Here is a 27,978-nt window from a genome sequence, read left to right on the forward strand (position 1 = left end):
CTAGTGCTCTGTAACCACCATAAATTCTTTCACACCACCCCAAACTACTTTTACTAGAACATTTCTCTGTAATTATTCACCAGTGCTCACAGGTCCATTGTACCAGGCATGGGATAAGCACACACTGAGAAACAGCCCCAGGCCATCAAAAACAGAGATACAGTTATTTGGTATTATTGATTTATTTCTGTAGATGAGCAGCTCAGATTCTGGGATCATTAATCAGATACTTAAGGTCTTTTGGGATGCTCATAGAAGAACTGGACACATTCCCCAGATTGCCTGAATGGCAGAGCAGCATTTTTTGCCTGTGCAGGTAAGATTATTCTTCCTAAACTGAGTTTATATGAAGCTCCAGGTATGTTATCAATGAGGTTTTATTCATTAGAAAGTTACCTGACCTTTTGTTTCATATTCTAGTGGGCCAAAGAGAAAGTCAAGAACTACTCTAAGCACCAGAATTCAAGGGAAGGGCAAACCCTCTCCTGTCTGTTTTTTTCTTGTAGCTTGAGCCTTGAGAAAGAGAAACATATCTCAGCAAGCCTTTCCTTCAGCAGTCTCTTACAGTTGCCCATCAGGGTGTTTATGTGAGCTTGGGCCTCTGAGAGACTTCTCCAGGAGACAGGGATTTTGCCAAGCTCCACGTTTATGACAAGGGACTTGTGGCATTGCCCACCTCCAAAAGTTTTGGGCTTTTACCACAAAGATTAATTTATCCCTTTGGGACAAAATAGCAGTGTATGTGGACAGCAGGCAGACAGCTTGGAGATAAACAAAATAGCAGGTTTCAGCTGAAGGTTTTTTCCTCCTTTTCATTTTTACACAGGAGACTCTGGAGGGGAAAGAGAGAAAGTGAACAGAAATGTCCACAGGGAGAGGAACATGTGTGTGGGGAGGAGAGGTGAAAGGAAACAAATTAAAATGACAGATAGAAGTTGTGTGCAATAGTGCATTATTTATAAAGACAAGCTCAACTGAAAAACATTCCTGTCCAGTCAGGAAGAAAGAAAATAACTCTTTTTGGTTCACCATGTTAATTAGTGCTATCATCCCAATCTGAGTGCCAGAGGCATTGCCTGCAAAGCAGCCAAAGATTGTGGCCACAGCCAACCACGCTTGTATGGAACTTCTGTGGCTTGCAGGTCAACATTATGAAAGAAAGCCAAAATGGTTTCCAAAGTCCCACATGCACATTCAAAATCCCCACACAGGAACAGCCTTCAGATCACAGTGTTTGTTAGGTGAGCCTGCTCTAGAGGAGGAGAGCAAGAGCAAAATTGTCATGTTAAGCAAGACAGATTTTGGCATCTCTTCAGTTATCTTCCAGTGCTACTTTTCCAGGATTGGAGAGGAGAAAAGTTGCCAGGTAACATTGGCAATCTTCCAAAGAGTAAAGCCCCAAGTTTTCATTTGTATCTTGGGCAGAGATAGGGGAATTCCCAGAAGATATTACCAGGCCTGGAAAAGGATACAGCTGCATGAGCTGTCAGTTTAAAAAAGTCTAGTTTTCAAACTCCCAAGGACAGTTTTCACTCTCCAATTTTCCTCTCAAAATTCATACAAGTTAATACAGAATTTAAAGCTATCCAATATTTTGCAACAATCCACATGTGTTATAACTGCCTTTTGTCTTCCAAATTTATATTCTTCCAATACAAAAAGCGTTTGACCATGGAGTTTCTCTGTATACTTGCTATTGCTTATGGTTTCATTATCTATTAACTTTTTGGTGATTTTCCAAGTATCTATTATTTTGCTGAAAATAGAAATTAGACTGAAAAGATGGTTACTTGCAGGATCACTTATTTTCTGAAGGTCACTCACTTTTCTTAAAGCTTTCATTATCTCCTCAAATCTCCCTGCTTTTTCAAAAATAATTACCAGTATTGCAGCAAAGTTAACAACTAAGTACCCTAACAAACACATTGTGCAGCTGTTTGCCTGTATGTAAGACAGCTGGGTCAGTTCCTCCAGTCCTGAGAGGACCTGCCAACAAACTCCACTCTCTGTCAAAGCACACTCATCTTTTTTCCATTCTAACCAAAATGATGCTGTTATGGCTCATGCCTGCTTCCCTGCTCCTTTCAAATCTTTTAGGGTCTGGGATTCCTGCAAAAATGAATCATCTCCTGTAGGCATCTTCCAGCTCTGTTCTGAGCCTTTTATAGAGACTGTGTGATGGTCACAGCTGCATCTGACTGGGACTTGGGGGGTCCTGTAGAGCCAAAGCATTCTGGTATAGTATCTCACCCATAGGAGCTGACCTACAATATATCTTGTTATAAGCATCCCATACCTACTCTTTAACAGCCATTTTACAGCTTATCCTTTACATTTTCAAACTGTTCTTTTTATTGGGGGGTGGGAGAAGAAAAACTAAATTCACAATCTCAGCCATTTTTAAGCCATCATTAATTTCTTTCACATCCTCATTTACTAATAGACCTACTTTCTCCCTGCTGCTACTTTTTCCTCTGATCTGTTTGTAAAAGCCTTTCTTATTCTACTTTAACCCATTGATTTCATTCTGTTTCTCATCTGTCAAGCCCTCAGATGACATGTTTTATTGGCTAGGAATTCATTTCGTTTCTTTCTATTATGCAACATTATCTCAGTGCCTCGCTGAAATCGAAGCATAAGAGGTCTCCTGCACTGACTTTCATCATCTAAGGCTCTGATTCAGTAAGGTAATGCCATCAGGCTCACCTAAATTTTGTCACTGAGGTCAGGCACTGAAAGTTAGAAGGATAGTCTTAAGACCCTTATTTAGCAATGGTAAAAGCTCACTTGCTGATATTCTGTGGAAAAAGTAATATATACATTGAGGGGATATATATTGATATATAGTATGTATTTATATATAATGAGGATAAAGGAAAATGCTCCAAATAAGAGTTTCCTCTTTATTCCTAATCAATAGTGTGCCTGTCACCCGCTTCATCCCCCTCCTTGCAGAAGAAATAAGGATTCTGTCCAGAATTCCTGCTGATCCTTTAAGGTCATCTGTCCCAGAGAAATGGAAAAAACTACAGAGAACTGGCACAAGGGCTACTTGCATTTGTCAGCTCCATCCTTCTGGCCTTCCTCTTTGACTGCTGCTCCCCAAACCCAACAAATACTCTGTGGGTCATACAGGGCACCCTCTCAGGAAGTGCTAATCCACAAGATGCTTTCCACTTGTGGTAGGGAGAGAGGGGGTTGATGGGGTGCATATGTCTCAAGCAGTCAATGATATTGAAAAATAGCCCTTCAGGAGGATTAATTATGCAATCTGAAGCAAAGAAAATTGAGCAAAAAGCGTTTGAAAATCTCCGCCACTCTTCTGTCCTCCCCCCCACCTCACTTTCTCATTTGAAAACTCTCAGATGCCTCGCTCTCTCCGGATGTTTTGATAAGGCCTTTTCTTGTTTCTTTCCCGCCCCAAGCAAATGTGATTTGATTTGGCTTCTCTTTCCTCCCCTCCCTGGTTTGAGGTGTGCACTGGTGGCTATCTGTTCAATTCCATCTCCCTGCTTGTTCATTTTCTATACAATTCCTTTACACACCCTCCCTTCAGCCAAATGGATTTTTTTTTTAATCTACCATGTATTTTAAGTTGTCTTGATATTGTTAGCCTTTGGGCTTACGAGACGGTGTTTTTAATACTTTCCCATCCTCCCTATGCCCCATCTCCAGCTCATACTAGGGGACAGCTTTGCATTCCTTTCTATCAAGTCCATAATTGGTTTGCAGAAAGTTCTAGCATCCTTATTAGAGATATGTCAGAACCAATACCATAGGCCTGATTCCCCAGCAATAGAAAGTGAAGAACTATCAAGGCAATGAGAACCATTTATCACCTGCAAGGGCAGATTGAAGTCACTACATGCAAAAAACTGTTTGAAATTGTGGGGTTGGCCTCCCTCTATAATGAACTGAACCAGAAGTCCAGACAGCAGAAATATTTCCAAATCCATATTCCAGGTCCAAGCTACAATTAAGTAGATTGGGATATTAATCTGAATATGGCAATACCTCCAGAAACTCTCACACTCCTGTGAAGTGGACTCCTGGGTGATATGGACGGTGTTCACCTGATCAGTAAATTTCAGCCCTTACTTGCAGGCCACCACAGACACTGCCCTTCCCCAGCCTTTCTTACATTCAGCTCCGAAGCCCATTGCTTACAGTATTATTTTCTTTTAATCTCTTGCAAAAGAAAATTGCTGGACACTCAGTGTACAAGCATGTCTGACAAGATATTTCTTTGTCAACAGTGGGGTTTTTTTCCCCAATAGCTGTTTCAGTAATAATAATAAAACTGCCTTGTGCTTTGATTCTAAAATACCTGAAAGCATTTCCATTATTTTCTTATGGTTTGATCTGGCTTTGCTTACTTTTGAACATTTTATTTTTTTTACACTGTGTGACCATGACATAAAATATCTCCTTATTTATTTTTGCCACACTTCACTACTGAAAGTTCATTGGTTTTTTACAAGTGCAATTGTTCTATTCATGCCACAATGGCCTGTTTCTTTGCCTCATTTAACTCCAGCATACTCCAGTTGGGGTAAACCAGAGTATGTAATACCATTATCCCAAAAATAACACTGTAGTTTCTCAATAAATCCAAACCAAACTCATTGTGGGGGGTATGTCCAAAGAGATTTACTTTGACCATCAAGTGTGGAAATATATGTTGGGACCTTCCAGGGCAGCTCAGTGCCTTTCATTTTGATGATTTCACACAGAAGTAAGAAAAGTCCAGCTTGTGCCTCCAGGGCTATTTTTGGCTCTCAGGGTGCTAATGAAATCAGAAGGCTCTATGTGCCTTACTCTAGGTGAGCCAGTCTCACTGTGGTGATGCCCAGGGAGAAGCCAGTTCGGTGGAGGAACACAGGATTTGTTTTATTCCTCCTTGCCATATGTTCACAAAGTCTTCTAACATTTTGGCTCACTGTTTTGTTTCTGCTTAGTATGGAGACCATTCTGAACTAAGGTCTGTCACAATGCTTGGATCTTTAATCTCACAATAATTTAATGTCCAAGCTCTCTGGACATGGGAATTGACCCCATAACGCACACCCTATTAGAAGAGATCAGGTTAAAATTTAAAATGTCTATATAACCATGATAATTGTGGAATGTCAAATAATTTTCAAAACATTTGCTAATGAATCCTCAAAGCCCACGGTGAAGCCTTATCACCAGTATTTGAACTACACAATCATGAAAAAAGCAGCAGTGACTTGACCAGGCTCACACAGTCGAAGTGTAGAACAGGTAGAAGTATCTCAATTCCTACCCACTCCCAGGTCAGTCTGCACAGAAAGGGATAAGCTGTGTTGTTTACCCTGTTCTGTTTGTTTCAAGAGCTTAGAGGGAGCCCCAGCTCACTGTTTCAGAGGACAATACAAATTTTTTGACCTGTACCTGCTGGGATCACTCTGACCCTCTGTTAATCAAGCTGTAACAATGAGATCATGCTTACAGGATCACTTAAAAAGGAAACAAGTTTCTAATGAGTATCTCATTTATTAAAAACCATAAAGCCTTCTTTTTATGGCCCAACTTTTTATCTTAAAATACAGTGGGCCTGATTCATATGGGAATGTCAGGTCAGAAGTTCTACACAAGGGAAAAAAATTGGCTCAGAGAAAACGTTGAATTACCTTTTTGATCCGTCATTGTACAACCTCATTTTCTTCTGCCCTAGTTTTTTCTTTCCTCTGCTGTTGATGGTATCTTCCTTTATTGGTATTCTAGTCACATGCATTATCCCACCCGGTTTCTGTAATGCCAACTAAATCATCATTGTTTTCATGCATGAGATCTTCCTGCTTAGTCATTTCCCATATTTCTTGTGTTGAGACAATGACAAAAGAGTTTTGTCCATTTTCTTTCACACCCTTTAGCCTCACTTTCTTTTTTGGTTGAATTCCCTTTTTCTTAATTCTGGTCAAGCCTAGAGACATAGTCAGACCATACCTCCTGCTCACCTTTGGGTGCTTCTTCAATAGCAATTACTATGCTTTATGCCTGACTGCAGCTTAGTTCAGTCCCTGTAAACCATACAGTTCAGTCTTCCTTGCTGAGAAATCACCAGTGACCTCCTGCTCCCACTCAGTTCTCTTCCTAGATGGCTTTCCAATATCTCCTCCTCTGTCAGCCACCCCAGTGTTCTCAGTAGGGATGGCAATAGGACTTTCACAACCCCTCCCTTTCTCTGGCAACATCACCCCTCAGAAACAGAAAGCAGCATGCAGCCCTACAAGTGTAATAATAGAATAATTCAGGGTGGAAAATACCTTTAAGATAATTGAGTCCAACCATAAGTACCTTCATGCCCTCTTCTCTAGGCAACCCTCCTCACCAAATTTTTTTCCCACCTGGCCCCACACCACGCCTCTGGTTTGCACATTTGCTTTACTCTCCTGCATGACCTCTCCCCACAAGGCTTGACTATAATAGGTTAGAGCAACCAAGACTTTACATTCTTCATTCACCTGTTCCCTTTAGAGTCAGTAAAGGAACCCAGAGGAGACTGGAGATGGCTCAAAAGGATATACCCTTACACCAAACCCTCCAGAGGGCACCCCCTTTTCCCCCCCAGCTTCTTCCCCAACCACACTATAACAATGTTCTTGATTCAGGGATGCTTCATGCCTGGCACTTTGCCCAGTTTGGGCTGCTGTCCTCCAAAAATTAATTAGTTATTGCTTTCCTCACCATGAATATAACCTTCTGCTACACAGCCATTGCCACTTCTTGTGATTCCCTTGTGATAATTTCAGGCCCTGCCTTGCAGTCACCCACCTTTCTCCACCTCCTCCATCCACACAGTCAGCTCTTGCACCCACAGTAAAAGGAATTACATCTCCATGAAACTGGCAATTGGAATTTTTAATAGTACTAAAATAATTTAGTCCATACTACAGGTAATTTTATTAACAGTCAATACTTTCTACCCTAAATGACAGATTTATTACAGCACATTATTTTTATTATTGAGTGTAATCATATCCCCATGCTACTGAAATCCCTTGGGCATCCACAGTGCTCTAGCTGTAATAAATAACCAGGGTACACAGAAAAACTTTGCTAAGGTGAATTTAAGGTTGCGGGCACATATCAGTGGTTTGAGTGCATATTGCTTCTCAAGAACATTGGAGTTAACAAGTTGTTTGCAGGTGACAGCAAAAGTAATTCTCATTTATGTTTCCAGTTCTAGGTCCCACATAAGCTGAAGTCATAGGGTTCTTCTCCAGCTATTCTCTTCTATCTCCTATGGACATACTTTACTTGTACCATCTCCCTTTGTTTCCTTGTAGCAGTTTGCCCAAGTTAGGCCTAGCTGACAATGTTAGCATATGAACTTTAGTTAACCCTATGGGATAAGGGAATAACTTCAGTATAAGAAGAGCAACTTAAGAACATGTCAAGAACTGATTGGCCAAATGAGCAGATTGATAGCACCAGCAGCTGGCAATAGACAGACGTAGTGCACTTAGGGAATTTATATGGATTAATTAAGCATTGGTTAATCTCTACTGAAACTTGAATCTGGAGTCACCTGTGGACAGTGCCCAAGGGGCCCCACCACTCAGTGCTGGGATTATGCATGAAACAGTTGGAGCTGCTATGCTGACCCATCCCACTTTTCTCTTGGGCTATATCACCTCTCCCACTGAAAAGTTGTGTAATTCATAAAAATGCATATATCTGTGATTAAAATGTTCTGGTATCCAAGTCCATTTAGTCTCTGCAATGTCATTTGGTCCTAAATGGCAGCAGCCCCCTCTCCCTGCACATACATCTATGCAGCATCCCCATGGTCACCTAACCAAAGCTTGGACAAGAGGCAGCACATGCTGTGTTTGCTCTAAGCTATGCACACGCTCATCAGCCATCTGACAGGACACACTGGGCAAGTTACACTTCAGATCTCACCATCGTGTTGTTTCCCAGCGAGGGCACTCATTTAAGTCTGTTTCCCTAGCCTAGTCAACAACTTCCTTGATACTTCTAGGAAGTTCACGGTTTTTGAATCATCTATCCTGTTAGGAAATTTGGCTGAAATTAGTCAGCTGATACCAGAAGAGATCAGGACTGACAGGTTGACGTGCAGGCAGACAGAATGATTGCCTCTCTCTTACTTCTTGAAGAAGCCAGGATATAGAAAACCCCTGGAAACATAAAAATTCCCATTCAGATGAACCACTCAAACTTGAACTGCTTTCCTACAGAATACCATTTCACTGTTTCGCGTTCATTGAAGAGTTTTAAAGCAATGCAGCAGAGGGCACAGAACTATTTGCTATCTACTCCAAATAACAACCATGCTGCTTTGTTACCACATTAACCTTTGGTCTTTTTCAGGTAAAAACTTAAATTCCGCAATGAGGGAAGATGAGGTTTATCTGTGGAGGCAGGCAAGTGCAGCATTCAGGAGCACTCAGACAGCAGGGCACAAGGTGGAATTGTCAAACTTAACCTTGTAGGCTGCTAAATACCTTCTATAGCAGCTGTGTGACCTCAGCACCTGGCAAGGTCACAGTCCTATGCTGCACGGGGAAAGATTGCCTTCAGCATGTTCTTTGTGTAAATGAGGATTTGTGTGCTATGTATGACTGCAAAGAAAGCAGTAAAGCCCCTTGCTTACATTTGGAATATTCCCGTTCGTTATAGTCACATGACAGACTAAAACCACTTGCAACTACGTTTAGCTGTGTTTTGCCTTGTGCCAGGGCCTCTCCACGGTGGAAAAAAGTCAAGGAACTGGAGTGATTTTGCTAAGACACTCAATCTTGTCTCTTCATTTTCCTATCACTAGTTGTACTTGTTTTTAAAACATGTGCATGCTAGGTGCTTAAATCACACGGTCTGCAACAGGAGCTGAGCTAGAGATGGCATATCTACTACTGTGAAGAAAACTGTTTTTCCTGCCTTCAGCCCAGTAAAAGCCAAAGCCCTGATCTTCTCCTAATAAGAAATTCCAAGGGAGAGGGGAAAAGAGATTGTTTAACAGAAAAGAACAAAACCAAAACATTCCCTTTGAAGCCAAGCCTGGAGCAAACACAACAATTGTGTTAAGTGTTGCACATCTGGGGTTCAAGGCCACTGTTCTTCCCACTGGTTGTACTCCTTGGCTGGCCTACCTCTGCCATGATGCACGGTGGCTTGTGAGACCACACCTAGCATCTTGCTGCCTCTGCAGGACACTTCATGCTCTTCCAACATGCAGTGCATTATAAAGTAACATAGAAATAATCCAAATCCAGCATCTTTCCCTTTGCAATTCTGAACTAATACGTTCTGGAACCCAAATTCTCCATGTGTTATTAGTCAAGCACACTGGTATGAGAGGGAATAATGCAATTTTAAACTTATTTGTTAATAAACATTGGCTAGAATTTTTCAAATATTTAATATTTTACAATATCTTCTATGAGTTAAGCACTCAGTTCAGTGGGATTTGGATGTCTAAGCAAACAGGGTCCTTTAAAGAGCTAAGCCATAAAGAGCTTTGAGATCCTTGAATGAAAGGAGCTATAAGTAGTGCAAAGAATCATTGGCTACACAGAAATTGTCATTATCTTATTTTGTGATAGCAAAACCCTGTGTAACAGTTCAACACATTAGGCATTAACAGAGAGATAAAATACTCCCTTAAATAGGAATCTTCCTTTAGTACAACTGAAAACTGCTGAGCTGATGGAGAAATTCCTATCTTCTTAATGCTTTCTGTATTAGATCTTTGGCCCACTGGTGTATTATTTCCTCAGAGTGGAATCTGAAAGAAGGCTCCTCAATAATAAGTGTTCAGCTGTGTAATGTTCATGGCCAAAAGTGCTGCACAATACAGCAGAATGCAGCCCATATGGAAGAGGTTGGAGTTGTCTCTGGAGTTGTCTAGGGCAGACATCTCCCTCCCAGCCCCCTGGTATCTCCTGCAAGTTTAGCACAGTCCACGAAGCCAACAAAGAGGTGGGAGGAAAAGAAAGAAGTGTTACAAGATAGAAAGCAAGAGGAGGACATTTGAATTTCATAAGACAGGTTAACCCCGCAGGGCTGAGAGAAGCAAAAACAACTTATTCTGAATAAACATGATATGGAAATTGCAGAGATAGAATTGAGCATGAATTTATCTAGGAAACTACAGCACAAGTTGGTGAGAGATGCCATCAGGAAAACCTTGCGAAAACTGAAGACAAGAGAAGTGATCTTACCAGCCACATCCATCCAAACCCCAGACTCCTTGTTCCCATATTTTTAGTATGAGAGGTGATGGAATAGACATACCCACTATTGCCCCTTTGCTTAACCTCTAGGGTGAAACAAGTCCTCACAAGCATATTCCTGGCCTATATCAGGAACAGTGTGGCCAGCAGGACCAGGGAAGTGATTCTTCCCCTGTACTCAGCGCTGGTGAGGCCACACCTGGAGTGCTGTGTCCAGTTCTGGGCCCCTCAGTTCAGGAAGGATATTGAGGTGATGGAGCAGGTCCAGAGAAGAGCAACGAGGCTGGTGAAGGGACTCAAACACAAGTCCTATGAGGACAGGCTGAGGGAGCTGGGGCTGTTTAGCCTGGAGAAGAGAAGGCTCAGGGGAGACTTCATCACTCTCTACAACTTCCTGAGAGGAGGTTGTAGCCAGGTGGGGCTTGGTCTCTTCTCCCAGGCATCTATCAGTAAGACAAGAGGGCATGGTCTGAAGCTCTGCCAGGGGAGGTTTAGGTTAGATATTAAGAAGAAATTCTTTACAGAGAGGGTAATTAGATATTGGAATGGGCTGCTCAGGGAAGTGATGGATTCTCCGGCCCTGGAGGTTTTTAAGATGAAACTGGATATGGCACTTAGTGCCATGGTCTAGTAACCATGGTGGTAGTGGATCAAGGGTTGGACTTGATGATCTCAGAGATCCTTTCCAACCCAGTTGATTCTGTGATTCTATGATTCTGTGTTTTGAGTTTGCCATCTCCTGGATCGTGTCCAAGCATTGGCAGTGGAAATGCTACTTGACATACCCTAAAATGGTAGCGAGGAATATGCTAAGAGTTAAGCAGCACGGACTGCTGTGGGCCAGTGCTTGAGTCTACATCCCAGCCTTTGCTCACTGGTTAGCAGGGATTCAGCAAGTCTCCAAGCCTAGGTACTTCAGTTTCTCTCAAGAACAGGAAAGACGGTAAGGGATAACTCAGGCATACAACATGGAAGCAGACATACTCTATGATGAAGCTTCATGCCCTTATCCCAAGCTGTCCTCCTTAGTATGACTGATGGTCCCAGGCAAGATAGAGTCAATTTACATCCATTCTGAGTGTTTAAATGTGTTTGATAGATGAGCTCCAAAGAGACTAGCTGATGTGATTTAAGATGTTACCTCTCCCCAGCTGTCCACCCTGTTCCTCTGCCAGAAGTTACTTCCTCAACAGCAGGTTAGAGCAGAAGAAACATGTGTCTGCACCTTGAATGCTCTGGCTAAGGTTGGTATATTAGCATAAATTGCCAATGAAGGGTGGGTTTGTGCTAATATATCAGATGAGAGCTGCAACCACTGGAGCACAGGCATATGTCTCATTCTGCCAACTCTCCAGTTATCTCCAACAAAAGAGCAGAAAGGACAGCTGGGAGTATTAAAGTCATGTGTGCTGGGTACAGGTAGTCACATACATGCATACATATATATCTATATGTGTATATATGCCCAGTACTCTGATGAAGACACTGTTTTCAAGTCCATTTTCCTAAAGCCTGATAATCTGCAGACCCACTGATGCACAGCCTGAGCAATGACTATCAAGCATAGTAAGACAAGCAATCAACACTATGGAGTGCACTTAAAATGGCACAGCTACAAACCTGCATGGGGCGGGGAGGGAAGGATTACTTCAGTCCCCTCCTCCTCAGACCTTTCCAACTACCTGATACCTTGGCTCAGCATCATCAAGAAGGTTAATAAACCATCACCCAACAAAAGCTTCTTTAGAATTATGGAACCACAAACTAACAAGTTGGAAAAGTTCCAGGAGTATAAAAAGACAGGAAAATTTGGTCAGCTTATTCTAATATTCATTTCTGCTATCAGTATCACTGATGCACATTTATGCTAAACATTTCTTTATCTCATACAGCATAGGACTTGCTTTTTACATGAAAATCATTTGTGCTTTGGAAAATCCTGTAATGCAATGATTTGCTTAGCTTTGTGTTGTACTCTCTCACTTTCTTGTTTGCTTTGTGCTTGTATCTCTTGCTTATGATCTCTCTGTATGCTGAAAATCCAGTACAAATATTTAGTAAACAATAAGAAGCTTATTGCTGCTTTCAAGCAGAAAATTTGCCTGTGCCTCACAGAACATCTATTTTGGCTTGTATTTAATTTTTTAAACAATGCATGAATGTATATCTATAGATCAGATCTTTCCTTGCTTAGATTCTACAGTGGTGGGTACTTTATAAAAGTCAATATAGATAGAATCAGCTGTAATCCATTTATGGCAAACTCATCTTTGATCAGAAGATATAGCAATTGTTCTTTTTCATATCTGACTGGCACAAACCTCCTTTTTCAGCGCATTGTTTTGAAAGCTTAATTTTTATTTGAAGCTGAAGAACCCCTGGACAAGTTTTCTGTTTTGACCCTTCAAGAACACCTGAAGCAACCCTGACCTTGAGATCACAAAGAGAGCCATGACACGGATAAGGCAACTAGCACATTCCCTCTAAACTGTTGTTCTAGCACAGACCTAATGGGTGATGTACAAAGTCCTAGAGTTCTCCCTTTTTAGGGTAGATATATCATCCCAGTCAGAGTCCATGTAGATAATTCACTCACATCCTTAAAATGCATTGAAATTTCAGATAGAGCCAAAATGATTTCGAACTGCAACGTTGACACATGTTTTTCCTTGTGAAATCTCAGGCTAGTTTTTTTGGGGGGGTTTATAATAACCTGATTTTGAGTGCCCAGCTACGTTCCAGAGGCTATAGTGACTTCGCTGATTATGGTGTCTAAATTCAAAAGGCTGATGTGAATCTTGGACTGCCAAGGATACACAGCTGTCAGACCCAGGCTCCATCTACAGTCAATGGAGACAAAGTTATCCTAGAATTAGAGCACTGAGGCATGTGATACTTCCACAGACTTTGGTAGCCCTGGAAAAGACTTAGTCCATTTGTTGATTCACTGCCCACCATTATTTTTTAATTTAGTTCCCACAAAATCAGGCAAACATTTCTTCCTTTTAAGGATTTTACCAGCTGGCCTAAATGTAGCTATCATGTACCTCAGCCAGTGCAGCCAGAAGCTGAAATCTCTAAAAAAACAGGAGCCTTGGCTGAGAGTGTTGGCACTGGTTGTAGTCTCTGAAGCAGGTATTAAGGCCCCAACAGACAAAAAGAAGAATCCTCAACAGGCAGAGAATAGCTGCTTCCTGCCTCTCTCCAGCTTTGAGGCTACTCACTGTAACCAATTCAACCCTTTTTTGCTTAGATGATCACTAAATGATGGGAGACCCTCCCTAACTGGGCATTTCCTAGGGAGAATTCCAATATTTCTGTATTTAAAAGGGTATATAAGAAATCTTCATTATACAAAGCAAAATGGGGAGTTGGGGCGGGGGGGTGGGGGTGGTGAATGACAGAAGCACCATGGCATCACGAGTTTGGATTAGAAGCAGAGGACTTTGAGGCCACCCTGGGGGTTTTCAGGCAGAACAACTGTGAAGCTAGAGCTATAAATTTAATCACTGTATATTGATGTGGTGATGTTGGGTGTATTGATGTATTTTATTGCTAAGCAGTGCATTCTCCCCATGTTTTTTCCCCCTTGAGCAGATTAACTGTAGATTCCAAAATACTGTCCAACAGAAACATGAGTGGCATACTGTTCACTTTGCTTGCCTCCCACATAAAAGAACATCTGTGAATGTCAGCTGAGGCTGATTTCTCCTGCACAATAGCCTATCATTTTTGTAAAAATAAATAAGTGGCAATCATTCATTTTTTTTTTCATGGATATAAACACTTTGGGTCAAACTCAAAGTGACTGAAATGATATTGCATTTTACCTCTGGTTGATAAGTAGTTGTAATTTACAGGCCAATAGAACGGGGTAGATAGAAAAGCAACTACCAAGTAGAATTAAGATAAAGAACCTCCCACTCTCACTTTGTCTTACACCTTTCACTGAGCTGCCTTTGCTCCTGCATCATTTATTTCCTGACTGTACGCTCTTGTAAGTTACACTAAGTTGCTGCCAGGTAACATACAGCATCATTTATATCACCTATAGCACTGCCCAATTACAGAGCAAGATGCTGGAATCATTGGTTCAGTCCCAAACACACAATCAAAGCAACTTCTGCAGTGAGAGCAGGCACAAAATTAAGTCTTTCTACAAAGCTGCAGAAATTGAAAGCACAATTGCTGGGTAAAGTGCCACCCACGTACAGCTCGCCCTCAGTGATAAAGGCTGATTGTCATATGACAGGCTCTAAACATCTAATGGTATCTCTTACCCTTACTCTCTGCACAGACATCTTAGGCTTCCCCAAGCTATCTCCAACTGATGTCGTAATTCAGCTTGGTACAGTGTTGTGCAGTGGTTACAACAGGACCCCCCAAAAAACAAAGCCTGTGTCAATGAGATGCAGAGTTTTCCAGCCCAGGGATAACTTGATCAGTACCCAGTCAAGCATCTCTGCACTGCTCTTTTGCACGCCACAAAGGAGCCCTGAAAGATCAGGCTATATTAGGATTGAAGTGCAAGGATTTTCTACAATGCATAGTGCATTCCAGTTGCCATTGTTTGGATCTTGTCCCTCCTCCCATTCTGCATCTAGGAGTGGCTTTGTGCAAGTCACTTCCCATTTTTATCCCTCTGCTGGTCCCCATAGTATGGTAGTATTGTAGAACCTCATGAATGCAAGAACTCTGAGACCATGTCAGTACCAGGACTTGGAGCCATGCATGTATTTGCCACATTGCAGTTGATATTGGTTGTATATTATCCTTTGGCATCAATACTTTTATCACTGAAAATTAGCATTTTTCTAGATATGGCAAACAATGGAAAAAGCTCTCAAGCATGCATAAAAATCTCCAAAAATACACCAGGCTGGCATTGGTAGCAGTATGTTAGAATATGTAAGATGCATTTCAGTTTATGAGTTCTGGAAGGATAAGATTAAACCCTCTTGCACTAATACCTGCTGCAGTGGCTTCCCCTTCCCTCCTGTTGGAGACTGGAAAAAGCCCATTAAAAATACAGATCTTCCCATTCACACTGATGCCGAGTATTAATAATATTTTCACTGAAAGCCTGAAGACCACATATATTCTTACTCACTGTATCCTTCACCTTAACAGACCTTGGTCTAGGGATATATCTTTAGGACTTAAAATACACAAATGACAGAAAAACATTAAGAGTTATATCCAGTGTACATATAATACTTCCCATTTTCCAGATGAGTGGTTTTCAAACCGTGGTCTGCAAACCCCAAGGGCCTTGGTCCATTTCTGTATCTGATGTGCATTGCAAGGATCTGCACATGGGAATTTCCTAAAGGTGACTGGACATCTTTCAGAAGTACAAGGGATCAACAAATTAAGAGGTGGTAAAAATTTGGACGTAAAAAGCATTGAGGCCAAATGCATCCGTGATGAGAGTGGAGAGGAAAAGATGAGTGTCTGAACGCTCTAGCTCTGTGTGACACCAGGCACTCCCACACACAAGGTATTGCTATCAGCAAGGGCTAAGACCCCATCAGCCTCCTCCTTTCCCTTTCCTCCTGTAAATCCACAGCTGATTAAAAACATTAATTAACTGTCAAACCCTCTCCTGCTCTCCCATCAATTAAATCTGGTTTATGTCCATTTTATCTATCCATCCAGATGCTTTAATTAGTCTCCATGATTGCAATTCATCAGCACTTCCACAGAGTAAAACACATCAGCAGTCCTCTCCATCTCTCTCTGCAAAATTTACCCAACACCTCACCTAATGGGGCTCTGAGCCCAGCTCATGTTTTGGCCTCAACTACAATGAAACTAACAGTAATGATTAGTACAAAGGGAACTGTCTTTCCATTCCCACCTTAATAGCTAACATTGTGTCTTCATAATCCACAATACAATGATTTAGTAGTGCCATTTGTTTTTCCTGATTCCCTAATGTAATGACTTAGTACCACAGGGATATGCACATTATCTTCTGTTTGTAAATTTTTATCAGGTTTATAAATACAGCATGGCCTTACTGTGCAACCTCACAATCTCTCTGAACCCAGAAAAAGTTTAAAATTAATAATAAACGATAAAACTTGGGAGAAAAAAAAATGAATCGGGCTTCATTAAATGATAAAATCCATCCAGGAGCCAGGGGCAAGGACAGGGGCAGGGACTCAGTTAATTTGTGAGAGTAACGTAATTTTGAATTGTTGAAAAGATATAACAGTGGAAATACGTAATACAGTTTAATCTTGGAGGTCACCCCAAGGAGAGAAGGCCAAGTAGCTATCTGACCTTCTCCAGAAGAAAGAGAATATATTCTGTAACCTTGGTAAAATTGAAAGACTTATGTGTTCTTAAGCTGTAATGATTAAGAAATCAGAGAGTTCAAACAGCCAAGTTGTGATCATTCCCACCCCAAGAGAAGACCTCCATGCACATCATTAGCTGTAAAGAAATTTGGGCAGCGAGCCCAGGAAAACCCCCACCTTATTTTGTGCTCTGCACAGGAAACAGCCATATCATAACTTCAAGCTTAAGATTAGTTCCACAGCAGTAAGACATTTTTACCATAAAAGCTCTCCTGGTAACCTCACCTCTACTCCATGTCTCCATGATGATGCTTTAGAGCAGTTATAACCTGGTTATAAACATTTTGCTGGCAGAATTGGACACTGGGTCACTAAGCCAGGTTAGTATGAGCTTCCTACATTGAACAGACATTTGAATTTCAGACAATAATATCGATGGTGAGGGGACTTCGCTTTCCTCTACCACCACATGCAAGCAAATACCATCAAGTTCAATACTAGGACACACTAGAGGACACACTAGAAAATATGTCATGGAAAGATACCCAAGCTTAACAGAAGAACCTCAGAGGAAAATGAATTAAGCAATCTCTTCAGTAAGCTTCCATGGCCAATGCATTGCCACTGTAAAAAGTTGCTTCTCATTTCCTGTGTATTTTTTTTTTTTAATTTCAATATGCACTGTTTAGCATTTACTAGGACTCTATCCCTTAAATTAGAGGTTGTGACACTTTGAGAAAGCAGAATGACATGAAAAAGTAAGAATAGGTGTCATATTAGAGAGAAAAATTAAAATACCCTCATTTTGAGCTGGTAAGTATGACATTGGAATGCTAAGTCCTCTCCTTTTGTAACTGTGTTTAGTATTATTCTTCTCAGGGGAGCAGGAGCTTTATACTCCTTAGCTGAAATCTTAAAAACAGTATAGTCTTCTATCAGAAAAGGTGATCTGACAGAACTAAGCTGTGCAGTGTCTGCATGAACATATTGACAGTATAAAAAGAGTTGCTCAGTGTTATCAAAATACCTTTGAGTGTAAATACATATTTCACAAAGTATTCAGAGATCTTTAAAATATTTATGTTGCAATTAAACTAAAAATACTGAATGTGTGTTTCACAAATTAAGCCAGTAACCCAACTGGGGCTTTCATCCCAGTTTGACAACACAAAATTTTGAAATGTCAAAACCGCCTTCAGGACAAAATTTCCATTTCTGTTGCCATCTGTCATGATGTCCCTCAAAAGATGCAGACCACACTGCTCTGATCTCTCCAGGTCAGGAGCTTCAATTGCTACTTCCTGTTTGCTATTCCCACTTTCACATGGGAACGAAGAACTCATTCGAGACCACTACATGTCAAACGATTAACAGGCAGAGAAAACAAAAATCAAAGGTAAGGAAAGAAACAAACAAACATAAAGGCAAACAAAACTGTGTTCAACTGTTACTGTGCCCACATATCTTATGTAGGCTGCAGCCAGGGAGTAAAAAGTTACCAACAACTCATCCATTGCCACAATTGTCATCTCTGACGTCCTGACACAGACACATGAATAATCACCCCCGAGTTTTGTCAAGAACTGTAGCTATGCCAACAAAGGGGGATATTTTCTGGTGATGAGCAGCTGAGATCACTAACCTTCATCCAAGACCGACTGCTGCTTTGATCTAACTCTTCTGTTGAAAGTAAAGTCTAGGCTGACACTTGGACTAGAGTATGTAAAGAAATGCAGGTTGTGCTCAATATGCACTGAGCTCTTTATACAAACCAAGGCTTTCCAATGATGGAAAAGTTACACTTGAGAATCCACAAAATAGTAATTATATCAAAATATAGCCAAGTATAATTGCCTTACAAACTATCTATCACATCTGAATACAACCCAGATATCTTCCTGCCACGAAATCTTCTGATTCTGGTCCCTTAGAGATCCATGAGATATATTTACAGCTTCCATTAAAAACTAACAAGAGAGACTGTTATGTTAATTCACCATAGAGGGGCCCTCAGTCTCAGGAAATTTTGTAGGGATTTGCAAACTAAAAGAGATTGAAAACCACTGTTGCCTATCAACTCCCCAAGAATCTATATGGTGCTCATAGTAAATATCTTCATATATTATTTGCATACTCTGCAGATGTTTTCATGCTGTGATTATGTAGAATAATAATGCCTTGAACTGTAAAACACTGGTCTTATTTATATACAATGCCATACTTGGTATTTTATGTTTATCTTTTCTCATAAGCCACCTTTATATATTACATTGGTGGGAAACCATCAAAACAGCTTTGAAAACAACAAACACTCAATCACAGGTCAATTTTTCTGCCAATTCAGTTTCATGTTTATCTGGGGAGGGAGTCTTGGCTCTGGTGGCATCAGAGCAAATTTCATCACTGACTTCAGTGGTCCCAGAATTTCAGTCAGTGTGTTATAGTATTTTTATTGCATCTCAGGCAAAGTAATGTCTAGCCTTCCTTTTGGAAACTATTTAATAGCTCAATGAGCATCACCATAAGAGTTTCCTCATTTGCATTTCTTCCCATCAGTGCTAGCTCTGCCCAACACATTAAGTAATTCCTTCTCCACTTGGTGTTTACACACTTCAAATATTCATAGAGGGCTCAGTTACTCCACATTCCCATCACTGCCAGATGCATTAACTTTCATTTTTACCAAGTTGAATCTTCATTTGTTTTCATACTAAGTCTCTAATCTCTCTAGGTATTTTTGTATTATTACTATTTAATTTCTGTTAAGTACTGACGGTATGCCAGGTGCCTTCAGTTTGCCAGACGCTGCAGAGTGGAAAGGCACAGTTCTCCTCCTGTGGACCAGGCAGTCTAAATGCGAAAGCAATGATGGGACAAAGTATTCTCACAACTCAGAGCATATGGTTAGGCTTAGAATGTGGGTGAACCTGTGAAACTAGGTTGAGGGATAAAAATAGGCAGGTCTCTTCTACAGTCCTGGTTAAAAAAAAAAGAAAAAGAGTGGGTTTCCCTGACATCATCAGATGGAAAGGTTGTGCAAGTTTTGTGGGAATTTTGAGGGAAAGAGGTGGCATGAGGCTGAAAGAATGTATTTAGGGAGTAGGATAGGATCCAGAGCAAAGACCACTGCAGGAGTCAAAACAGCGCAGTCACCCCAGCAAAGGGCGTGGTGGCATCAATGAGAAAAGTACTCTAGATCCCTTCCTCGGGAGCGAAGGCACTGAAATAAGTGTTTGGAACCACCACCACAAAACCAAGAGAAAGAGAAGAGGTGATCAAGCAGACAGCTGGCCTGAAAACATTAGAGGAAAAAAAGCAAATACAAGAACAGCCTCAGAGAATCACAGATGAGACTGGGGGGTAAAATGCAGCCCTCAAAGCTGCCAACAACTGGGATAGCACCTTTACTGTCCTGACCTGCACCCTGGTTGCAGTTCTTCCTGTCTTACTAATATCCACACAGGAGACAAGAATGTGCTATTTAGTTTTTCTTCTAGCTATAGGTCACTTTGGAGGAGTGGATATACTTTTTCTCCCCAGTGCATAGATCTATAGTCTACCCTGCTCATTTCCCTCAAATCTCAGAAAAGCAGATGATGTTTTACAGCATGACTCTTCTTCCTAGGCCAAGAACATTAAAAGAGTTGTTGACTCTTTAACCACAAGGCAAGAAAGCACACTAAAAGGAACTGGAAGTTTCATCCCTGAGAACAGACTAGAGGCTCTCCTAGCCTGCTTTCCACAGTGTGAGAAGGAACAAATGAAAGGAAATCTAGGGACCAATCACACTTACCCTCAATGAGGCCACATTCTGTCAAAGACTCCTAAAAGCATCAAAGATTTTACCAGAAGTGGCCTGCATTGTTTCCAACGTGCAGACACATACAGAAGTCATAGGCACTTATTGTTTGTTACAGCAGTTCTCATGGCTGCTCCTTAGGCAAGCTGTTCCTGCCCCCTGGATCTCTGCCCCAAAACAATGTAAAATGTTTTCTCCAGCTTTAGCCATGAGATTGAGTTGGCAGACAGTACTCTGTGTAAGTATCCCTCCCCACGTGCACCTTCTCCAAGCAAAGCTTCTCAGTAATTCTTCAGGGTCTTCAATTCTTTGATTACCAACTTAATCTCACATCTTGCTCCACCATTCCTAGTGGGAAAGAATACTGAGCACATACCCTAATCTTCCAGTCTCCCTACTACATCTTCTCCCACTTCACCCTAGAGAGGATGAGACAGAGATAGTGCCAAGCAAGTTCCATCAGAGGAGGGAGACATGAAACACTGAAATTAGATTTATGCACAGCTTTAAGAAGTTCCTGAGCTCCTAAAAGGTGGCCTTAAGGCTTCTTCAGACAAGCAGGTACTAAAATACCAGGCCACAAAGAAAACTGATTAATACATATAGTACTGCACAGGTAAAAGACTTAGGACTTGAGTCCAGAGCAGAAGCATCCCTGACTGAATGAAGGCCAGAGAAATAGCCACTGCTATTCTGTTTCTCACAGAAACAGCACTTTTTGCAAAGAGCAACTCCCTCCTTTCAGATATCCCTATTCCTTCCCTCCCAGGAACCTACAGGCAAGGAGATAAACTGTTTGTAAATACTGGTTTCACACCAATTAGCTCCATGTTCTGCAAACTGCATTGCAGACTCAGTGTGGTGTTTCCAAGGACTTGTTATTTCAGAGTACTGCATATATATTTCCATATAATTGATCTCTTCTGCTTTAAAGAGGCCATCAGGAAGATATGTGGGCAATTTATTGTAGAGGTAAGAGAAGGAGAGGCAAAGGGAGTTAACCTCATATTAGATGTGTTTACACAAGAGTGTTTTATACTGTGGGCTCTTGGAATGAGACCAGAGTCCACATTGTTCTCCTCTGCCTCCTCAGCACCCTGCTTTCCCCTGGAAGGGAAGGCAGTCACAGCAGTAAAAAGCTAGGAGGGTCAACCTCACAGTCATGGCAAGGCCAAGATAAACACAGAAAAATCTCTGCCCCATAGCGTGGCTGCCACCATTTGAGCAGAGGTCTCTAGTGCTGGATGACACAAAGCTCAAGCATAGCTGACTAAAGACAGGAACACCTGGATATGGCCTACATTAGGAACCATTTGGCTACTGCCACTTGGCACACCTGACCAGCAAGCAAGCTGGCAAATGCTGGTGGCAAATATACAGAGTACTGTAGCATCTCAAAATGCCAAGGTTCATGGCCTCAGAAATCTCTGTGCCCTGAAGGTAACATACCATGCCAGAAACAAAAGAGGCAGGCCACAGAACTATGACTATCATTTGTTATCAAAATACAGACAGTAGAAGCAACCAGGGTTACTCTGACCTCCTTCAGAGCACAGGCCATGGCCCCCACCAGTAGTTCCTGCATCACACTTGTAATTTCTCCTCACACCATGCAGCCCATGTAGAAGGCTGACAGGGTTGGACTGAAGATGTGAGTGCTGGTAAATTCCCCTGCTTTTGACAGATTTCTTCCAATAGCTCATTATTCAGCTGTGCCTTATTTGCACTCCTGGTTTGTCTAGCTTCCATCTCCAGTTCTCAGCTCTCTTCACATATCTGAGTACTAAAGAGCTGTCTTAGATCAGACAAATTCTTTCCCTGTTGGCTTTATTCCACGACCAAGACCCTTCACTTTAATAAGCTAAATAGATAGAAATGTCAATGCCTTCTCTGCAGATGAGAATAATCCTAACTCCGCATCTTTCTTGTAGTTGACTCTGCCATTTTCAGCTTTTGATATGTGGGCCACAAAATTGAAGCAAGACCTGGAATAACTACACCAATATACATCTCCTTAATCTATTTTGCTGAGGGCTCTGCAGCAAGGCACAATATACCACCTTCAGCTCTCCCAAGCCAGCCAAGAAACATATGCAAGCACCACACCTGAAACCAAGTGAGAGACTGGAAACCAGATACGATACAGTTTTCTCCAAAGAATGTGGGAACTATATTTGGGATCTGGGTGAGGACCACACAATTGGCTTGTAGTCATGGTCCATACAGGATTTTCTATTTGAAGGATTCTATAACAGTTCTCAGCACCTTCCTACAATCAGGAGCACCACTTCAGGACAAGAGGGCATGGGCTTAAGCTCTGCCAGGGGAGGTTTAGGTTGGATATTAGAAAGAAGTTCTTTACAGAGAGAGTCAGGCATTGGAGTGGCCTGCCCAGAGAGGCGGTGGATTCACCGTCCCTGGAGGTTTTTAAGATGAGGCTGGATGTGGCACTGGGTGCCATGATCTAGTAATCACAGTGGGGTTGGATCAAGGGTTGGACTTGATGATCTCAGAGGTCACTTCCAACCCAGTTAATTCTATAATTCTATGATTCTATTCACAAGGAGACTGGTGTACTGCCAGAGTACCAAGGCCAACTTTTTAAAACATGGCTATCCGTGCACTGAGATGAAACACCTCTCAAAATAAAAGGCACTGGGCAAATCTTCTACTTGTTTCCTACTTTGATGTGTCTGAACAATATCCCAAAATCTCATATTCAACCCATTAATACCAGACCCCCAAAGCGGTTTACCAAAACAGGCCAGCACAAGAGACAGTTCTCCCAGCCAATGCCTGCCCCACACCATATTTTGTGTATTAACCCTGAAAAGCTGGGCATCACATCTGCTTAGACATTGCTCCCCGGAACCGGCCTCACCCTGTTGCTAGTTAACATGCAACCTCTGTTACGTGAAAGCTTTACAAGCAATGATTTTATCTCTTCCCCCCAGACACATCTGTTTTGTTATTGTAACCAGTAAACTTTCCCATTTCTTTTTAGAAGATGGGGAGGCAGCCTTCTAGTTTTAGCATGAAATAGCAGCTTCATGCACAGACCTTACAGCAAGGTACTGAAAGAACATGAGAGTGACAGGAAAGAAGACAAACCCGTCAGTGGGAGAAGAAGTTAAAAGACGTGATCACTGAGGACAGATCAAGGGGAGAAGACCTAAAAGCAAAGCAAATTAGAAACATAAGCAGAAGCCATGAGATGTAGGGCCCTGAGAACAGAAGCCGATTTTGATGCACAGCACAATGAAGAGGCACTGAAGTTACTTAAGGAGGCAGCTGTATAATTAGGAGATCTCTGGGCACCTTCTCAAAGATGTCGTGACTGGTAGTCAGGGTGAGATAGCAGAGTAGCAAAGCAATACTGCAGGGGCTACCAGCTTGCTTCCTTGCACTAGTCTCCAGAGCTCCTATATTGTTCTGGAAAACTTCAAAAGCAAGAAAACATGTGCAGATTCGTGATTTTTTTCTATCCTTTTAAAGTTATTCTGCTGTAGCATCCTGGTGAACTTCTGCAGAAAGCTAAATCATGGATCCACAGAGATAATGTAGAAGAAATACATCCATTGGATAGAGGCTATTTAAATATTTGATGGCTAATATATTAAATGTTAATTGAATACTACAATGATTTTCTCCCCTGGACAGCACACAATTAACATTTAATTTGTTATAAAATATTTAAAGTTATGAAATATCCGAGGGCAACTGAAATGTCTCTTCCACCAAATGGTCTTGGGACAATGTGTTAAGTGGACAAAAGGGCAGGTTAGCATTTCAAATTCCTCCAATGATCTGTGCAAGAGACATGGAAAAGGTTTCAGAGCTGACACAGTTCAATGACATAAAGGACATGAGGGGGGACAGATATTTGATTGTGTCCCATTCAAGTTAAGCAAGCTCAGGATTCCTTATGGCTACAAAGCACCCACCTTGAAAAGTGCTATGGTAACTATCCATTCCTCAGAGAAAAGCAAATTCTGGGCACTTAGACAAAATATATATTTTAATGTTACTTGTTTCAGAGATATCAGTGGGGGATTGGACTCTTGACTGCTCTGCACTCATTTTCTCCAAGGCATATTGACAAGAATAGGATTCAGACAATAGAGAGCTACGGCTGTGCTCAATGCTTCACTGAGTATCAAGAATGGTAATCAGCTTGGGATGTTAAAATTGTTTAGGACCTGAACACAAATCTATCTCATTTGCTGTAGCAGAGTTGAACATCCTAGCTCTTCAGAAACTTACCATACTCTAGTGCCTTGTTTGGCAAGAGGGGTAGGAAACCTTCGCTAAGACTTCAGTGTGGAAAAGGAACTTTTAGTTAGTTGTGAATCCTTCAGTAAGTCTAGGAAAGCTCAGCCTCAATAGTCCTGATATTTTTTTAAAGTAAAAGTCGAAAGAAATAAAAAAAAAAAAAAAAATAGAGTTCTATTGTGTATCATTCAGGAGACAAAAGGAATCCTTATATAAGTAAACCAAACATCCTTTACAGGTATCCTTAATTAAAGATGCAACTTTCATTGCTAAAAAATGCCCAGTGGCGCAGAAAGTTTGCTTACTAAACTCAACATTGCTTAGCCTTAAGTCACCTCAGCTTTAAAGAGAATATATGCTTTATAAAGCTGACCTGTTGACACATCTTCTTCTAAATTCCTAACTTTCTTGGTCTCTGACCTTTCACTGACTATTTTCTAAAGATCTGCTAAAAATTCTAAGCCTTAGGCTTGTAATAATTCTACCTAGAGGACTTTCAGCTTCCAGAAGCTCCTCCCATTTACTACTTCAATGTTTGACTAATGTGGGAAAATAAACATGTTCAGTTCATGGCTACATAAAAAATGGTATCAGGGAAAAAAACCTGGTCTTTTTCAGATGGAAGTCAATGGCATTCATGCGACACACTGGCTCCCTCCCTCCCTCATATTCCTTTGATAAGAGCCTTTTTGTCAATCAGCTGCCGTGGTGAATCACCATCTCTTCACGCACAAGTATACAGCATCACAGAAAAATTGCATCCAACAAACTGTAAGACTTGTCTGTGGGAACCGACTGACGGCTTGCACTAAGGATTTCCCTGGGCTCGAGATGGTGGCCCTAAGCCCTGGCTCTAAGACAGAGCGGGAGCCTTCTGCCTGTTGAAGTCTTTCTGTCTCTGTGTGGCAGAGAAAAGAGATTTATAAGAACACACTGAGAAGGAAGGAGTGCTTATACGCTCTCAGTGGTAATTCTCACATAAGTAATCATGGAGGATATAATACTGCACAGCTGAGGTCACAGTCATGGTAGACTGCTTCAAGAGATGAGCTTGGAAGCCTGCTTGGTGCCACCAATACAGAAGCTGCATATACAAACAACTCCAGGAAGCTGAAGAGGTGTTCAAATGAACATATTACTTCAAGTCAAGGCTGAACCACAGATTCAAAGAGACTCTAGATTTCACACACTTGATGGCCCAGAATGTTGGAAACCAGCACTTTGGCCTGACTTCTTGGATAAAGTGCTACTTTTTCAGTTTGTCCTTCCTCACTCCTAGTACTGTGGGAGGCCTTGGAGGAATTTTGCTTGATTTTTACCCCTCCTGATATTTCCAACATGTCAAATTATGGCCAAACAGAAGAGGTCAGTGAGAGACAACAAAGGTTTTGGGAGGAAGATTTCCATAAAAATCAGATTTTGCTTCTGCAGAATGATTCTGCCCCTTACTGTCACAAAACACCAAGTTTATTTCATCTTACACGCTCTTTGGTCATGAAAAGACATGAAACAGGAGAATATAGAAGTACTAAAGGACAGAACTGATATGCTCTTTCAGGCCTGAGCAGAGAAACTTCAGAACAGTACTGTGAAAAGTGGCTTTAGCACATGAATGATGAGTGTGAGCAGACATGGATGTGGAGAATATACAACACAAGCTAGTGAGGCTCTTTTGTTCACCCTGTTTGCCAACCACATCTTTGGTCACACCTTGGGCTTCTTTGTTCCGCCATATCAGATTGCTCCATCTTGTTTCACTCTGTTCCCAGCCAGAAATGGACCTCTTCTCCTGGTATGGTGGCTGCCACTTACCTGTCCAGTGGATTTGGCCTTGTGGCAGGTTCTTGCAGTACCATAGTATATCAGTGTCATACCTAATTACCATTCTCTGAGGAGTGAGCCCATTAACAAGCTGCACTGAAACCAGATCTGCATACTAATTAGGGACCTGCCTTGGAGGATATTAATTAGGGGTGACACTTTCAGGGCAAATTCTACTATTCTTCCTTGTATCCCATTTGAGACATGGCCAGGAAATGTGAGTACAATACAAAAAGAGACAAGATGGGGCACTATAGGGACAGCCTGCTACTGCAGCAGAGGACAGGAGTAAAAGAATTATAGTAATATTCCTTTTAGGAATTGCTACTGTCTCAAGGAAAAATCTAGAAACCCCCTAACATTGTTTTAACCTAGAAAGGAAAGATGCCAGCAAGCTGGTTTCTTTGTCTCCACAGAGGTAATCCTTCTGCTTCTCTCATTTACACTCTTCTAGTCTCTTATACAAGTCCAGCAGCCTTGACAAATGGCTGGAGCACTTGCAAAGAGATCAAGAACTCAGTTTCTTGTCCTGGCTCTGACAAGTGACTGAATACTTGTTCCTTGAGTTCTCACTTCGATTTATCATCTTCAGTCTCGTACAGCACCTTCCTCACACAGCTCTGAGCACTGTCTAGCTTCATAGGTCCCCCATTCTCTTCTACAGCACCACCCTGCCCCCAGAGCAACTCTGAAGAGCCAGCAGAAGAGCAGGTTTGCAACTGGAGACAGGTTTCACAGAGCTCTACGGACTGCCAGATTTTACTGTTAAGACTGAAGGTGGGAAAGAAGCAGCAGGAGTGAGAACTCCACAGCAAGGAAGATCCTGTTTAGAAGCACACATCACTTATTTCTTTGCTGCTCAACTTTGTATATTGTGTTTGTGTACAATTCACACATCTGTCAACACATCACTGTACAAATAATTTCACCTCCTACTAAACTGCTGCCACCTCCCTTACTATGTTCTCAGTGCATCCCCACCATCACTTTCTGGTGTTTCACAAAATGAGGAAACAAGGAAAACAAGTGCTAGACTGGATCACGTAAGGCCATGGAATGCAGGTGTCCAACTCCCACAGTGATCTGCATGAGAAGCTGCAGAAGTGCATGTGCTCTCCTGCAATTAACAACCCACCAGCAGGGGAAATTTCATCCTTGAAGCCATCAGTTATTAGCAAGCAGATACCCTCAAGCACAAAGGTTTGCATCCCTTCTGCATTTGTAACCTGTCTAATGTAAATATGTATGCTCTCACTGGCTAATTTAACATCCCTTCCCCTCCTTAATTCTACTGAGCTTCCAACCCCAAAGTTCTCAGTAGCAATGAGTTCCATAGGATAGTGGCACTGTAAAAATGGACCTACTTCTCATTCTTAGGAATGAATGTAGATTAGGCAATGCAGATTTCCTGCACATTTTAATGCTCACATATATGCTTCATTTCTGCTTTTTTCTTTGGGAGGTCATATGCTGCCTCCTGATTTGTAAGGCAGACTTGTTTAAGCTACTGGCACTAAAAACAGTAGAAACAAGTGAATAAAGAGGAAAGCCTGACATT

Source organism: Myiozetetes cayanensis, unplaced genomic scaffold (genome assembly GCF_022539395.1).
Source record: "Myiozetetes cayanensis isolate MyiCay16 unplaced genomic scaffold, myiCay2020 scf5-8, whole genome shotgun sequence".
NCBI classification, from domain to species: Eukaryota; Metazoa; Chordata; class Aves; order Passeriformes; family Tyrannidae; genus Myiozetetes; species Myiozetetes cayanensis.